The following is a 17,754-nucleotide window of genomic DNA, read 5'->3' on the forward strand; positions in this document are numbered from 1 at the left end:
CAGGACAGTCAATGGAATTAAACCTTAGCTGAATTTAAAAGGGAAACATAAAAATAAATGCTGGTTGCGCAACTTGTGATTAACTCTGGGAACTCACTGCCACAAATATTTATTGGGCCATGCTGCAGAGTACAGTTCTATAAATAAGTGAAAACATGCTGTATTAATAAGAGAAATATGCTGTATATAATAACATAAACTGCAGAATTAATGCCAGAGGAACATACAGTAATTAGGAGTAAGGAAATGTCTGTCCCTCCAAGTGGTTTTAAAGGAGAGAGGCCTCCTCTGCCTCGTTGGGCTGCCTGCGAGGCCTTACCTGAGATGTCTCCCATGAAGGAGAGATGCTGAAGGTGGGTGAGCTCCCAGCTCTGAGAGGAGCCAGGGCAGAGGTGGCCTTGGTCCAGCACTGCTGGTCAGCACGTGCATGCAGCTCCTGCGGATCCCTCCTCGCCGAGGCAGAAGTTCTCCATGTGGAGGAAGCAGGCGGCAATAATGAATGAATGCTGTACATTGGCACGTCTGTTAGAAGGAAAGTGCTGCTTGAGGAAGTGGATGGAAAGAATATCAAACCTCAGGGGAAAAGACTTAAAATAGGCCAGTATGTCAAGGAGAATGAGCATAAGGCTGTTGATAGAGGAACTCTGGTGATTTAGGCCTTAAATTGCCACAGCTTTCTTCTCATTGTCTTTGCCAATGGCTCCATCCCCCTCCACAGCAGGGCTGGCAGAAGAGAAGGTGATCCTCAGGGTGTCTGGTAACCAAGAGTAAAGCCACATTCCCTGGCTGTGCACAAGAGGTGATACTTTGCAAGGACACGTGTTCCTTTCTGCAGGGACACAAACCTCCAGTAAAAGTATAAATGGACAAAAATGTCCCATGTCTACTGAACTGCAGGCACTGGAGCTCAGCTGAGGGCCCTGAAATGGGCCTGCATGTGTCAGGCTAACTAGCCTTATTACCAAGGTCTGATAAACTTTATAAAATAAAAGAATTGCATGGAATTTGTATGTCAGTTTAGAAGACGTTATTTATCCTCAATTCTTGCCCACGTTGCTGTGTAAAAAACCAATATATTACAATGGGTTTCCCTAGTCATTGCTTGCCACGAGGACAAAACAAAGTTGAGCTGCTTGATCAGCATGGAACTACCTAGTGCCCCACAAACATGGATGAGAGAAACACAAGATGTGTGGGAAATGGAAGTGAAATGGTGAGTGCTGTTGGGGGAGAGCAGAAGCTCTGAGCCCTGGCTCAAAGTCTGAGTGCTCAGGGGACCAAGGAGAGGGCCGAGGTGCTGCCAGGACTACTTCTGTAACGGCAGTTTCAGGGCCAAAGTCTTCTAATTTTTATCAGTTTGCAAATTCCTTATTTTATTTTATTTTTCTCCCATTGTGACTGAGTTAATCTAAAGGAAATTTACAGAGGAGAAAACTTCTCTTTTGTACCTCACTGAGCCAGGAAGGCTTGCATTAGAGAGATGACACCCTTTACTGCTGTCATCTTTATTGTGCTCTGTTGGCTGGAGAAGGTTCAGATAGATGTCCAAACCCTGAAATTTAAGGCTTGGGAAGAAAGATAGTTGGATGGAAATCCATCTTTGACAAAGGATGTGCAAGGGAACAAATATTACAATGCTATGTGGACCAGCCAAAGACAACTGTTTCTGAATGCATCAGTGCATGATGCTGACTGACAACAAAGTTTCTGATCACTTTGAACCTGACTTCACAGAGAGAAGTATCTGGATTGCCAAAAATGACAGGATGGCCAGAAATTGCACTTTTCATAAGCAGTACACCACCACCTTGACTCCCTTCCCTTGTGAGAGGTCCTACAACAACAGCCTCTCCCCAGATCAGTTGGCCGCTTCAGTCCCATTGACTACAGATTGTAATCAATATTTTCCACTGAACTCTTATTTTCCTGATGAAGGATGAGAAACTGCAGAAAGGGAGAAAATCACAACTGTCCATGCTGTGTTGGACTAATGCATTATCCACACTTGCCTTGTTGCTAATGAAGGCAGATGCTTTTTAGTCCCTGACAATGCCCTGGATGTTTGCTGGGAAGTGATTTGTGTTGTCTTTGAAATGGTCAAACAGTCCACTTTGCGCTCTCTTGTAGCTCAGCTCACACTCTGGGAAACATTTCTGAGCTGAGAGAAGTAGTCTTCAGAGAGATCACAGCTTTCTTCAGAAATGGAAGATTTATTTTAGTAATTAACAGAGAAAGTGAGGCAGGAGTCTAGGAATCCACCTGTCTGCAAAGCACCACAGTATTGATGGATTTGGGTATTATAAAGCTAAAGTTGAATTGTCCCCCAAAACTAAGAGGGACAACACAAAACATACTTACTTGTTCCCTGCTTTGGAAGGAAGGACATCTTTGGCTCACAGAGGGAGGTGTTTCTTTGCCTCTTGAATAGGATCTTAGACTTTCTGAAGGTGGCTGAGGAGGTGTTTCTTCTGTTTTGTCATTTTACCCCCAGATTTCCCTTGTTTGCTGCATGCATTGAAATGCAAGACTGTGGAAGATGAATGAAGTCACCTGATCTGAAGTTTCAGATAGAGAAGATTTCAAATGGGGATTTCTCTGCTGCTACGCCAAATGCAGGGCTACATCTGTACATGTTTCTCACCATTTGTGTGAAAGGCCCTTTCCTTTCTGGTTGTGCCATGACACAAATAGTGCAATACCAGGGTCAGGCTGCTAAGTCACATGCCCCCTCAACAGCTCTGAACACTTCCTCATCTTTCCTGGCTCAACCTGGCTTTCGAAAGGAACATCTGGGCTCAATGGTAGAGAAAAAAATTGCAGGGTGAATTAATATGCCTTAGCAGCCTGCTGGGGCTTTTCCTTATTATTCAAAGCATGTCTTAGCACAAATGTATCAAATGCCAGTGGGAATGCATCTTCAGAGAGCCGAGGAGAATTCAAGGAAGGCACACACTGAAAAATATATGCCGTCTTCATCTCTTCAGGATATTAGGTAGCTACTTTCCTGGGTAGGGAATTGTTCTCTTTGCTGCTTGAGGGAAAAGAAGAAAAAAAAGCAAAACCCAAATAGGGTAAAACTGCAACAACAACAAAAAGCACACAAATTCTCAGAGGGGAAGGACTGAGTCAGAGTGAGAGAGTGAAAACTGTACCATTTAACACTTCCCAGGAGATACATAGATTGGAGATTATACTTTCAAAACATGACATACTCTGGTGACCTGAGTGATGTGACCAGCTAGAGCAAACTCCTGGCTCCTACAACTGTAAGTTTTCTGTGGCACTTTACAAGCAGCGATAATTGTGTGTGGCCTTTCACAAAGCAGGATACAAAACCAGAGCCAGGTCACACATTAGCACTGCTCTCAGCCAGCTTATTCATCATATATTTGGCTGGGCAGTAAAAGCCTCTTCATTACATACCCAGATTAATAGTGAGAAGTGATGTGAAGGCTGTGTCCAGGTCTCTCACCGCTAACCACCACTTATCATGGCCATCTTTCATCAGGAAAAGCTAACACAAACATGCTTTTCTTTGCCAGAGGCAATGGAAGCTTTTTTTTTTTTTTTTTTTAATAGAAAATATCAGATGGACCCATTGAATCAACAGCTCGAGGAGGAGACAAAGTATTGTCTTCCCAGGGGTTAGACACTGCTTATTCTACCCTGGCAGTTTAGAAAGTGCTTTAAGATTTCTAGATGAAAATTACATGGAAAGCCAACAGCTGACTTTCAAATCATTAGGTACTCTAGGAATTGAAAGGCCTAAACTATCTGGACTGTAAGGAATCTAGTGATGTTTGATATCACAGGGTTTCCAAGCTGGGCTAAATCTTCATGAAACCAACTCAGAAATCTTCAACATCTCCACAGCTGACCCTTTGCCTTAGCGTGGTTTCAGTCTGCTGCATTCCAGCTGCTAAACCTAAGGTGAATTCAAACCTCACCTACTGTGATCTCTCACTCTGTGCTTTGTATTAGCTTCATTGTGAAGGACATAGAAAGGAAAGAGACTAAGTATTTTGATGGTCTGTAATGTAAGTAGTATTTAACATTCATAGGACTATCTACGTGTGGGAAAGAATATTTGCCCTTTAAATGAATGATGATGAATTAATGACATCAAGCTGTATGCGCTGGCTTGACATGCTTGTACTCTCTGAATATCATTGCTGCTTTCATACTGCAAATGTCACACCACACACACAGAGGCAGATGTGCCAAAATGTGATAAAAACAGAGTGCAATTTTTCACACATCAACACTACAGTTAATTAAGACAACTTGCAAACCTGGATGGCAACTTTTTTTTTTTTTTTGGCTGTACTGTTTGTAAAGGAAAAAAAAAAAAAAGACGTGGGGATTTCTGTTTTCCTGAAGGAACAGAGTTCATCTGACTGCTGTTGTGTAGCTTTCAATCTCAGAACAGCAGTGGTGGAGAAGGAGGTCCATCAGTGTGAGTAAGTGGTCAATTACTGTGAGTTTCTTTCTCTTACTCCTCCTGAAGTAGTAATATTTCTCATATTCTCTGATTCTGAGGTATGCTGCTGTCTTGTCGGACTCAAATTGGTTGGTATGGGCCGTTAACTCCAGGTACATGCTGCGTGATTACCGGCCAAGTTCACTTCCAAGAGACTGACTTTTCAATCTTGATCAAATTATAACTCACTGAACTTCCAAGCTATAGCAGATCAGTTTCCTAGCTAAGGACAACAGAAGGGCAGCTCGTATTCAGTTGTCTTCTTACTTGCACCCCATGCACTACTAGCAACCTTCAGGGTGATATTTGGTTTGGATATAGACTATGGAGTACAACAAGACGGTCTCTCTCCTTTTGTCCTTTAGTACTAACAGCAGCAGCCTGCAGTGCTTGCTGACCTGCTTGCACCCCTTTGCTCACTGCCTGATGAACATATGACTGTCCAATTAGTCCCACATGTGGGAAACAGAAAAGGAACAAACAAAGCTGAGAATGTAATTTTTTTCAGTCAGGAAGCAAAATAAAATGGAGCTGCACCCCCAGCACTGATGTGAAGAAATACTGGAAGGAGTCTCAGGACCTGTTAATTGAGCATTAGATTTTGCACGGTGCTTTATTAGAAGGTAAACAATTTAGACTTAATCAGTGTCCTAGTGAAACTTTTCAAATAAAGAGTTTGAAACGGAATAGAATAGGTTTGGAAAAGGAAAGGGAAAGGAAAAATTTTAGAGGTTTGAAAACAAAGCATCCATTTGTAAACCTAACAGGTCACATGTTGTTGAAAACTATAGAATAAAATTGCACTGTGTGATCAGAGAAGAAGAAAGCCAGAAGCACTATTCCTCAGGAGCAACCACAGAGAAAGTCAAGGCTTGGGTTAACTGAAGCAGTTCAGAGAAGATCAAAGCTTGGACTGAGAGAGGGGGAAGGCATTTGCACAAAAGGCACAAAAGGCTACTTGGAGAAGCTCTGTGTGCGGGGACGCCAGTCAGTACTCTCAAAACCCCTTATATTTTATATTGGTCTAATAGCTTCATACTTACGTTAAGCAATTACTTCACTGCAGTTCTTTTGTGTTGCTTACCTCTCTTTCCTCTTTCGTACGGCTTTTCCTGTGAAAACCCAATGGTTTACAAGGAAAAGCTATTTACTTATGGAAGATGATTCATGCAAAAACTTCAATATTCTTTGCACTTACATCATTTTTCAAATACCAACTTGTGAGTTTTCAGTCTTCTGAGGTGATATGACCCCTGGATGGACGAAGGCAAATATGAAGTTTATCTGACGTATGCAAGACACCCTTCTCATTCCCTGAAAAAATCTGAGGGACAATGAAATATTTTGAATCCACGTGAAGAAAACTTGGCTCAATAAAACACATTTTCAAAGAATTTTTATTTCAGGTATGTTAATTGAAGAAGGCTCAAGGCAGTGCCTGAATATCTGAATATTTTTGTAAACGGAGACCTTGAACATGTTTTACTATAACCACATCTTCAAAGACAAACTTTAGAAATTAAAAGCAATTAATATTTCACGAATTTTTCTTAATAATGCTACAAAGAAGTACAAATTCCAAATTATGGAACAATTTAAATTATTACTATATTGTCTGCTAGGGAACTTAGAAGAAATTCTTTTTCCCTAAAAATGAAACTGAATTGGTTATTATTTTCCTTTTTTCTATCCTTCCTGTAAATACTGCAGTGAAACCATTGATCTGGATAACTGGCTAAAAATATTATTCACTGACAAGTGAACTGATGGAAGCTTCAAGCTAATATATTCTAATTTCAACCTAATATATTTTATACTCTAATTGTTATCGGGAAGAAGAAATATAATTTAAAAAATCCAAAACCAATCAAACTAAAACAAGGACATCTCTTCTGGCTAGAGTAAGTGGATATTTATATCAATACTGTCTCTAGAATTCTTTGTCTCTGACTTATTTCATTAACCTCTATTCATTTTTAATCCGTTGAGAGGTTTTTACTGAATTAGAACTAAAGAAAATAAGTATGTTTCAAGAACGTTTTGAAATTCTTTTTTAGTCTATTTTCATAGTGGTCCAAAACAGCTAGAAAGGTTTTATCTGCTTTTATGTTCATACTGACCATTTCTTCTTCTTAGAAGTAATGCATTCTGCAGCATTGCCTCACAGAGGACATTGAGGGTGATTTCTTTTACGGTTGTGTTGTACTGCACCTAGGAGAACTGTGGCTCAGAGCTGCGCAGGACGGACCCTGAGATATTTATCAGATAATGAAGATGGACAGAGGAAGCCTTGTCCAGACCCTGGATCCAAAAATTCCAATTTAAATTTGAGGTCTCCCTTCAGCCTGCCTACCTTCCTGTCCAGGTTTTGGGGGCAAACCTCTATGCGATGAACAGGCACTGAAGCACTGAGCTGAATAAGCCTACAATTTCAAGGCTGTTCGGTGCTTTCTGTCAGGTTAGAGCCCTGTCTTTTAGTTTGCTTGTCTTAAAATAGTCCTTTCTGCTTCAAAGTTTTGAAAAACCCATTTCTTACAACATTTGTCTTTTGTGCTATGTTAAGCAAATTTGGGAAATAAATGTGATTTTTCAGTCTGTTTCCTTTTAGAAAATACTCTCCACTGGAATAGAACAGCTTGTGCTAAAACACCTGATTATAGCAGAATCTCTCTGTGAGGCCATTTGACATTGTTTCTTCCTTTTCTGCCAATGTTATGATGGAAGCTAAAAGCTTGGCTAAATTTACATAAGTGTATTTTATTCTTTACTTGTACAGCATGTAAATATATGCAACACTGTTGTCAAGAAGATTTATTATATCTATTCAAGTGTAGAGGTAGCACGGATTGTAGCACAAATTGTTTTAAAGAGCAAGGAGGTTACTGAACTGTCAGAATATGGATGTGTGTGCACTTACCCTATCAGGCTGCTGATTTAATGATAATGAATTAGTGCTTAGTGGGGAAACTCTTCTCCCAAGGCCAGTATATTCATTTTTGATTGTTAAATCTTCATGCATGACATCTCGCTGTGGGTCGTGCACTTTTGTTCACATTAGCAAAGAAACATTAGTGCCATGGGATACCTGAGCTATTTGTGAACGTCTTTACAGCAGCGCTGTAATGGGGCCGTGTTTGGGGCTGGTTTTGCCTCTGCTGACCTCCCTGGCCTTGGGTTTAGGGTTCAGGGTCAGGGCAGAGTTTTTAAAAGACTTTCAGATGCAGAGGCAGCAAGGAGTTAAAAATAAGGCAGAGGTGAGACCTGCTGACGTATCTGTACAAATGCCCCCCATGAGGCCAGGGACACCCCCAAACCTCTAAGGTAAGCAGACAGCTGTGGGCTGGGTTAAAAGGCACAAGCAACAAGGTGAGAAATGAGGCAGACATCCCATTTTCCATCCTGCCCAAGGTGGGCTGCAAAAAGCCGTGTTATACCAATCAATCTTCCCGTACCCTCCATTAGCTTGTTCAAAATCAGACAATCATTATATAAAAATAGGCATTACGATTGCCTGTGATCAATCATCTTGTTCTCTGATTCCTGGGCTGGCCACAGTGGGGACTCCTGCATATGCCTGCTTTGCAAGATTTTGACCGGGGCCATGGCCTGAGGTAAGGAGCAAGCACTTCTGCCTTAGGCTTCTGCTGGGCATTGGAAACTTGACTTGGAAACTTGACTGCAACTTGACAGCAGAAAGCTGTGACTTTCAGCCTGGTATAATAGGGTGGAAAAATGGCTATTGTGTCTGAGATTTCATTTTCTCTGTATTATCCCGTATACTTTTAAAGCACTCTTTCTCAACTAATTTATAGGACAGATAATTTAATCTGAGAGTTGAGTAAATGTGCTGAAATACAGCCTACACTGTGCTCATATGAAAGCTTAAATTGTGTTGTTTTATTTTATCCCCTTGGAAGAAAATAGTCATTTTCACTGGAAGTACACGAGGAGATTTTTATATAAGAAGAAATAGCATTTAATGTGTTGTTTTAGTAAGTGAAGATGAAAAATTCTTATAGCACTTTTAGGGAATTGCTCTATTTTTGTAGACTATGTGGTCTCAGACCATGCAAAGGCCTTATATTCTAGCGTCCTTTTCTTTTTCTTTACAGTGTGATCTTCTAGGAAAAAAACAGAATGTTAGAAAAGCAGAAAACAGTAAGCTAAATCTACATAATTGACTGAAAATTGCCTAATTCTTTCTGCAGAGATAATTCATAATTTTATAACTTTATAATATATAGCAGTTACAATATTTATAATTGATTCACTTGAATATACATATAGTGTAGCTCTAAGATTTACTGTTTGGATACTTCTAGCACCCCTCTGAGGTAGGGAAGTGGTACTGTGTTCTTGTTAAAAATGGGAATGAAGAAATTCAAAGTGGCTTGCTGAAGGTCAGACAAGGAGTGTTTAACAGACAGAAATTATGTCTCTAATCACAGATTAAGGCTCACATTGTAACCACCAGCCTCTCCTAACTGGATTGTTTCACTGTGATAATAATTGTCTGTTTAAAATGATCTTGTGCCATACCTGAGTGGAACATATCTAGATATTATATTCATTATTTAGTAATTAAAAACCATAATAATCCAGTCCTTTGACCCCATCCCTAAAGGGCAGACATTGCATTGAGTGATCTTTCAAAAGTCCTATGTATTTTCATACCCATATGTACGAACTACAATCTCACATTTTTGAGTAGCAGGGCACTTAGAGGGTTAGGCATGCCTAACCCTCTAACTAATCCCTAACCCTAACTGGTCCGTTAGTAGTAGGGTATCCCTAGAGAGATGAGGGACTGTAAAGATTTCATAATGTTATTATGAAATGTTTCATAATGTTCTAAGAATCTCCTACAACTACAAAAAAGCAGTGGAGAAATGGGGTACTTTTGCTTAGCCATTACCTAGCCACTTCTGATCAAGGCGGTATTTATCAAGTGCTGCTGAACTCCTGTTCCTCGGTCATCTTTTCTGCTGCTAGCTGCTATTGCATGCAAAAGGCATTTCATGGTTTTCCTCCCTTCTCTCTCTTATGTACTGGCTTCTGGTTCCATAGAAGACTCTTGGATGTGATGTTCATGTGTTCTTTATCTCCCAACATCTGACACTCATATTTCTTTCTTCTTCTTTTTTTTTTCTTCTTCTTTTTCACAAATATTTCCATGCATCAGGGAAGTCCACTGCAGCTTGCAGAAGAAGTAGACTCCTTCCTTCCGTCAAATGTAATGTGGATATAAGCCCTTGCTGCTGGGTTATCTTGCAGTCTGCAGTAAAAAGCAGCCCCATTTGCTCAAGAAGTGATGCCTCTATTCTGCCTGGAGCATGCATAATTGCAGTGACTGACTTTGGTTGGTGGGTGCCATAACCAGACAGAAGTAAACATCTTCCGGCAATATGGAGGGAAATGCTTGCTTTACTGAGGAAAGCAGCATTAGAAAATGAGCTCTGTTAAGTAAATATTTTAAATATAAATGAAATAGCTGTTTCACTGAGAATTTGGTTCAAATTCTGATGGAAGTTATTGCCTTTTAATTGTTTCCTGCATCTTGAGCCCATTGTCTCAAACACTTCAGCTGGAAGCCTAGCAGAGTGATGTCCACGGACTAAGCAGAAACTTTGGCTGCTGCAGGTTAGCTGCTCTGTGGAGAGGTCGTGTCAAAGATGGGATGAGATGTCACCACCCTATGACATAAGAACCATCTGCCACAGACATTGGGCAAAAAAAAAAATAAAAAATGAGGGGGTAGCAAAAGCAGGTAAAAAATAAGGTTGTAATGAAAGTAAAATAAGTTTAACTGGCCACATTAATGGAGTTCTGCTGTCTAGAATAGATTAGTTTAGAGGCAGCTTTTCACTATCATGCCTTAAGCTGTCACTAATCCCGGAAGAATCCTAAATGTTTGGCACTAAACGGTTAGTATTTATTGGGCTTTAACGATCTGTTTTAATTGTCATCCAACAAGAGCTTATTGGAAGTGTGGGGCTGAATATAATTCTGTGCTGACAAGTCTGTGTTTTGTGAGTATGATTCTCCTGCAGATGGTTTCATTCATACAAATAACTTTAAAGTGAATTCAAATAATTTAATAACTTCCTAACTGACCTGTGCAATCTTTCTACTCCTGTGCTGTGACCTGAGGAATCCCAGCCCTTCAAAGATGTTAACTTCGAGCAGCACTAGTAAGGGTGACTGTGGGTCACCCAGGGTTCACAGCACAGCCCCCTCCGAACAAAATAGACAAATACACAAAAATCTTGTGTAGCTGCCCTGATAACTGTGAAGCGGGGCATGGAGGGAGGGAGCAAGAGGAATGCATGCCAATTAGAAGAAAATGGCCATAAATATAATCTTTTAAAATTGATGCTACTTGTGGTAAACATAGTATAAAAGAAAGAAAGTTCCACTGGATAAAATAAAAGCAGCGCTTGTGAGACGTACCAGCACAGTCTCAGTACAGAGAGAAAGCAGGTAAATGGAAGAACAGGGATATAATCATGTGGAGTTTAGGACTCAAAGCATCCAGTGAGACCTCGCTATGCCCTAAGGATCCCCTTTTCTGGAAGATGCTTCAGATCTTTTCCATTTACTGAGTATCACGGTCTTCAAAAACCTGTCTTGACATCATCAGTGGGTAAACTCAGTATTTCCTGTTGCAGCAGCATTTAAAAATTCAAGTGTGTGAATAACTCCAAAGCAAATACCTATTGAGGTCTCTCATTCTGAGCTACTTGTGCAACTTTTAAGCTAACTGTTTCCCTCTTTGACAGCCAAACTGGAGGGTTATGGACACAACTGACTATCAGTATTGTTTTTCACCCAGTAGTTGGGTCAGAGGATAAAACAACTGATGGTCTGATATCCTTCTCCCTCACTTCCAGCTCTCTGGAGGATGTCAAGGGCCAGCCTTGATCTAGTGCCAATAAGGCCTTAAATCTCTCACATCCTCTGTTGTGATTTCTGATACAGCCTGAGTCAGTCTTGGTAAAAATTTGATGAAAACGACATTTTTAAATAGGATTCTGGCAACTTCCCCTTAAAGATGAAACCAAGAACTTTCGGTTTTCCTTTAAGAAAATTCTACCAGAAAGTCAAGCCTCAGTAGATTTGAGGTTTAGGCAAAATGATTTTTATCTTTTTTTCACATTATGCTAACCAGCTTGGCATAATGCATGTGTATGGGGATGTTGCCCTGAGGGTATCCGTGGCCCTTTCTGGCAAAACAGAGAATTCACTGAGATAGGGGCCTTTGGTCTAAAAGATCTTGCTTCCCAACACTTAACAAGATCATCTGCTATAGTAGGTAGTGCTTACCATGGACTCTGGGATTTTTACTCTAAGTCAGGAATTTGCCATCATTGAATTGTTTGCTACCACCAGAGGCTGAGTTTCCCAGGAGTTTTCTCAAACTTTCACTTCTTTCCAGGCAGTCAAGGCGTTGTGCTTCTGATGCTTTTGTAATCTCTTCAGTTAAAGGTTTGCAGTAACCCAGATGGGAGGCCGTGCACTAGTGACCTGTTCTGTCACAGCACTGCCCAACATTCTTTGATTAAATTCAGACCCCCAAACTTGTTCTCCTTTATTTTCCAAAGAGTCCTCTGTGACAATGAAAGAACAGAGCCAATATTTAAGAACTGTTGCTTCCTTTGGTTAATGTTGACTTTCTGAGACATAGAAACCAAACTGTGATTTTCTGGTCAGAGTTCTCCAACCTGTCTCTGAGCCAGGTGAAACGAGAACGGGGTAGGAAACAGGGCTTCCCTTCCACGGTTTGGAAAACCCTTTCATTGCCAGGGCTCAGTGCTTGCTGGAGGAAGAGGCCTTTCAGCAGAAGGGGATCAGGGATAGAAAGTGTGTATTTTATTTTTTTTTACCATCAAGGTTTCTCTGCAAGATTTCCGTGTGGACACTAGTAGTCTGACTTGAATTGCTGCTCCCTGCTTTCCCCTCAAGGCTATAGGCCTGGAATAATGTGCAGAGAGAGAAAGGTTAATGATGTAAAGGTTAATGATGTAGCTGTGCTGGCATGGGAATCCCCTCACCGCAAGTTTCCTGAAGGCCTGACACATGGTGATCCAAACGTTTCAGTGGTCTCTGGGCAGTCAGATGGGCTTCCTGCTTCATATGGCAGCAAAGAGAACACTGTTCATATCTGCTGCTTGCAAGTGTTTGGACTATGATATTTTGCATGAAAGTAGATGAACAAAGCCATATTTTTTTTTCCTTTCCTCTGTGCATCCAATGTGTAGGCTTACCATTTCAAGAAGGTGGAAAAATACCAAAGATATCAAAGAAAAAGTTGAAAAATGTAAAAATATCACTCACACTCAGATAACTATTTGGAGTTTGCTGATCTCTCATTAGTAAGGTTCTGTTATATTTCATTAAATCTTGCAGGTCAGACACAAATCCCCACCAAAAAAAAAAAAAATCAGAATTTGGGAGTAGTATATCTGCAGTATATTTCATGCAGCCTACCTGGCTGTTACATGTTTTCTTTACTGGTATGTAGGAAGACTGCAGTTTAATGTAGGTGCAAGTAATAAGGAAATATTCATTGCCAGTTCAATATTACCTAACTTGTCTGTCTGCACTGACACACGAGAGTACTTTGCATCAGTTTGAGATGACGGTAATTATGAATCAATGTGTAGAATTAGCAATCCTAAATCAAAGCTGAGAATCTGCACACAGGAAACCCAACAAGTTTAAAACAATAAAACAACTTTAAAAGGTGAAAACAACTCCTGTATCACCGTAACCTGCCCTGTGCCAGGTCTGTCACTCTCTTGTGTCAGCTGTGCCTGTTTATGCTGGTGTGCCTTGAGGGACAGGATTGTCTCATGCAGTACCATCTGCATCGATAACCACTTCAATGCATTGCTCCTGTGCACTGCATGTGTACAAAGCTGGATATACAACTTGGATAAACCAAGTCTTTTTTTTTTTTTTTTTTTTTTTTTTTTTGTGAGAAAGCAACAATTCAGTCTGAAAACATTCCAAAAAGGAAGTCTTGTTTTTGCTGTGGGGTTTGGGTTGTTCCTCTGTCACATATGTTGGAAAGTTTCGCTGGGATGTGTGATGCTTTCTTTGATTGTACTAGAACCTTCAATGAGGTTGTTTGAACTAAAACTATTCTTATGGTTTAAATGTGTAAAGCAGACACTTTTTCAGTTGTTGTGTTTTTGTCATTTTAGGATTATAGTTCATTGATAATTACTATCCAGCTCTTCTGGTACCAGGATAACGGGTTGTATCTGCAGTTCTGTTAAGAAATATCCTTTGTATCTGCTGTCCCATACCATTTTCTTGTCTGGCTGCCAGTTTGGATCAAGGTTTTCAAACTTGCCTTTGAGTTGGTCACATAACTTGCTTTATTTTCTGTACCAAAATTTCAGAACATCTTCATATTCTTCATCTCTTGTCCTGCAAAGATTTATGATGTAAATACGAAACTGGACTCAGTCCAGAAATTTGTAACTGGTTTAAATATCTCCAGAGTTTGGATGTGATGAGATGATTTTGCTCCATTTCTTAAGTTCCCTGTTAGTTTTATTTAATTGTGTTTTTCCTATTTTAGACATATTCAGATAAAACATTTCTGACTCATACAGGCTGGTGTCTCCATCTGAATTATCACTGTTTAGGGATAATATATATTGTTGTCAGCTACATGATGAAATGTTTTTCCATCTTTTTGTAACTTGTTTTTCATGCATAACTTTTCTTTTTGCTGTAGTCATGGGGGAAACTGTTTTAATTTTGCATAGAATCGGTTTAGTCTACTCTGTTTTTCCAAGTCAATTTTTTCTCTGAATCGTTCATGTTCTTTCAATTCACAGATTTGTTTGCTTTAAGGTGGACTATTTGTACGCTAAAATCACAGCCTTCAGGGGCATCTAACATTGGAGGCAGAATGAAAGCAGAATATAAAATGCCACTGAGTTGTTGATTCTAATTTGGTTCATATAAAGGAAAACAAAAAAGCCTGGTGAAGACAAAATAGGAAATGAATTTTGGCTTTCCACACTGAACAAACAGATCAGGCATTATTACACATTATCAATGCCAGTTAATTCAATAGTAATTATTTCCACTGTGGTAACTGAAAAGCTATTTGGGGCAAGGGCTGTTTCTTTGCAAAATATAGTGGATATGCTGGCTGTGATTTGACTGAACTCTTAGATGGGACTGGGACACAGGCGTAACAAATACCTAATGATGAATATTATAATTACTACATCTACAGAAGTGTTACTCAGCTGTGCCTAGCGTGACGCTTGGCAATAGAGTCACTACATAAACTAACCTGAAGGCAGGCAGATAATTTTTTAAAGAAAAGATGGCTTAATCTTCTTACACCAAGGCTTAGGTAGAGTTCATATGAGGATACGAAAGCACATCTGGAAAAGTCAGACATTGTCATTCTGATAAAGTTGAGCTTCAGATCTCTTAATTACAGGCTATTTATGAAACAGCAAGTATATCTAGTTAGTCTGGAGAAAAAGAAAGACTGTTCCAGATGTGTTTGCATCTTTTCTTACATCTTACATGTGGACATCTCTGACACAGTTGGGTGCCCAAAGAGACCAAGTAAAAGGAAGCTTTTCAACAGTGCCATAAGTTTTAGGACCACAAGGCCAATAGGCTTTATGTTTCTCCCTCTTTTTTTTTTTTTTTTTTTTTTTCTTAAATAAATGTTTTTTAAGCCTCTTAAGCCACAGGAAGGCACTTCAAATGGCTTATTTCAGTTGTCTCCTGTTTCTCATTCAGGGCAATGACCTAACGCGGAGGCTTTGCTTGTGCTCTGTTTTCCTCTTTTGCATCCTTTTTTTTCCGATCATGGGGTCTCACCCAGGTGCATTTGGATTACAGTGACGTCTGTCTGTCTTGTTAAATCCCCTCGTGAAGCAGCACTGTTATTTATGGTCAGAGGCCTCAGGCAGAGGGGTGCGAGCCTGAGGCCCAGGCCAGGCTGCTGCGTGCCCCCTGCAGAGGACTCATCTTGCCACAGCCCTCCCAGGCCACACCTCTGCTTGAGGGGCACAGCAAAAAAGCATTGAGCTTTATTGCTCATCCTGCAGGTAGCCAGGGTGTTGTAGGAGTCTTGTGCAAAGAATGGCAGAGGCCTAGATCGAGAAGTTCTGAGTTTGGAGGTGACCTGGGGGTTCAAATTTCCCCTCTTTCTCCCTCATCCTCTCATCCCTGCATGTGTTCTTTTACTGCTTTTGGAAACACATTAGTTGTTTTTCCTAGCTGTATTTATGTCAAATATTTAACGGGGTTGTCTAGACCTTAGCAAAGAGTGCTATAAAGAGAAAAAAGAAAGCGAACTGAGGGCATTTTGTAGGTTTCCTGGGGAGCGGGTGAGAAAAGATGGGCTGTGTGCAATGGTGGAGATCCAGCAGCAGCAGCAGGTGTTTGGGCCTCCCTGAGTAACTACAGCTGGAGGTCACTAATAGCTCTGACAGGTACGATGTGTGGCAAGTGATGTGAAGCTTTTTGTTTTGGAATTGCCTGAGAGGAATAAATCTCCATTCAGCATTCATTTGTCACTATTACGTCCCTGCAGACTTTCTATCCTGTCAGGGTGTCAATCTACCAATGCAGATATCGGCTGTGCCATGTTGCTGAAAACAGCCCTCCTTTCATCTGGAATCAGTTCAGTTCCTTCTCCTCAGAGGTTCAAATGATTTTTGTTTGAAAGCAGCTTTCTTGACAGTAATAGCCATAAATGCAGCCATTATCAGCTCTAGGCAAAAAGTACTTGAGAGTTTGATACGTACCTTTTTATGAAAGCTTTTTCCACACAAACACACAGGTTTTTGCCAGAGTATCTCTTGGCTTTACATTAGCAAACTCAGGGTAACACAAGGCATGAAACTGCATCTCCTCATTTTCCCCATAGATAACTACTTCATTTCATCAGCTATGTAAAATGCATGCCACTACATAATATTGCTGCATTAATCCTTTGAGAAATACAAATTTTTGTTCAATAATAAATTTATCATTTGCTCATTTCCATTACTATAATGTATTTGCAATTAATGTTTTCACCTTTTTGAAACTCTACAGAGTTTTACTGAAAATACTTGAAACCTCTTTTACTGAGAATAATCTGTTCAAACAGGATCTGAATAGCTTGCAAATTGTTAATGATATTGGAGTTGACAGAACTCTACAAGCGATCTGGACTTTTAAAATCATATATTTTCAGTTCCTAAAAACTGAGCAACACTCCAAAGAGTGAAATTAATCTGAGTTTCAAATGAAATGTTACATTTCTATCCTAGCCTGTTGTCAGTTTTCATCTCAAGTGTCAGTATAGCAGGAAGGCTTGGAAATTTGGTGGGAATGCTGTCAGCCCCTAGGCTGGAGAGAGGAAGATGATCCAATGGTAGGGATATTCACTTGGAATAAGGTATTGCACAACATGGTGGAAAATATATAAAATTAGGGGGTGTAAAAATTATTGTAGCTGACACACCCTTGACCTCAGTCTTTACCACCCAGGTCACATCTGGGTTGTGTAGGAAATCAGTTGGGAGAAGGAGCTTTGGAGGAGCTCACCTCCACCACGACCAACCTTTGTTGGTGAAGGAGAAGTACTTCCCTCCAGTGAAACTGGCAACACCAGAGTAGCGTCCCTTCTGGTGTGTCTCCAGCTTATCTGAGAGCTCTTTGAACAAATTGAGCTTCTACCACTACTAACACTAGCAAGGACATACCTAATAACTTCCTGAATTAGGATAAAGAAACCTACTGCCTTTGAGCTTTTTAAGTATTTTTTTTTCCATGCATTATTTTTCTTCTAAAACAACTGTTCTCAGAGCCTTCACTTAATGCTTATCCTAAATTGCAGATCTAGGGTTTCTCTGAAGGCAGGAAACAATGATCATAGTGTTTTTGATAGGTTCATAGTCATGAAAGATAAGCATTAGTAGATAGAAGTAGTTATGGAGGAGAAAATTAAACAGCCCTCCTCATTATACACAGTGAAGCCAACTTGGAAACTTTTCAAACTGAGAAGTGACAAAACATTGATAGTGCCACAGCACTGCAAATCTAAGTCTACTTCTAAAATGAAATTATTTTTAAGGCTACGCCTTTAAAATATGAAAGGTCAGTGTACTATTCAAAGATTGCAATTACTGTGAATGGCTTTATAAGGTTCATGATTAGATTAAAAAAGATCAAAGTCACATCTGAGTAAAAGCAGGAATTACTTTCTAGTAAAGTCAGCCTTCCCTTTTGAAGATACA

At 40.1% G+C, this 17,754-nt stretch overlaps 1 long non-coding RNA gene across 1 annotated transcript in view; it reads left to right on the forward strand.

The window, feature by feature from the left end:
- Positions 1-17,754, forward strand: part of LOC121078047 — a 176,608-nt gene that overhangs the window by 105,750 nt on the left and 53,104 nt on the right. The window lies entirely within an intron of this gene.

This window comes from Cygnus olor, chromosome 14, assembly GCF_009769625.2.
Source record: "Cygnus olor isolate bCygOlo1 chromosome 14, bCygOlo1.pri.v2, whole genome shotgun sequence".
In the NCBI taxonomy this organism is placed as follows: Eukaryota; Metazoa; Chordata; class Aves; order Anseriformes; family Anatidae; genus Cygnus; species Cygnus olor.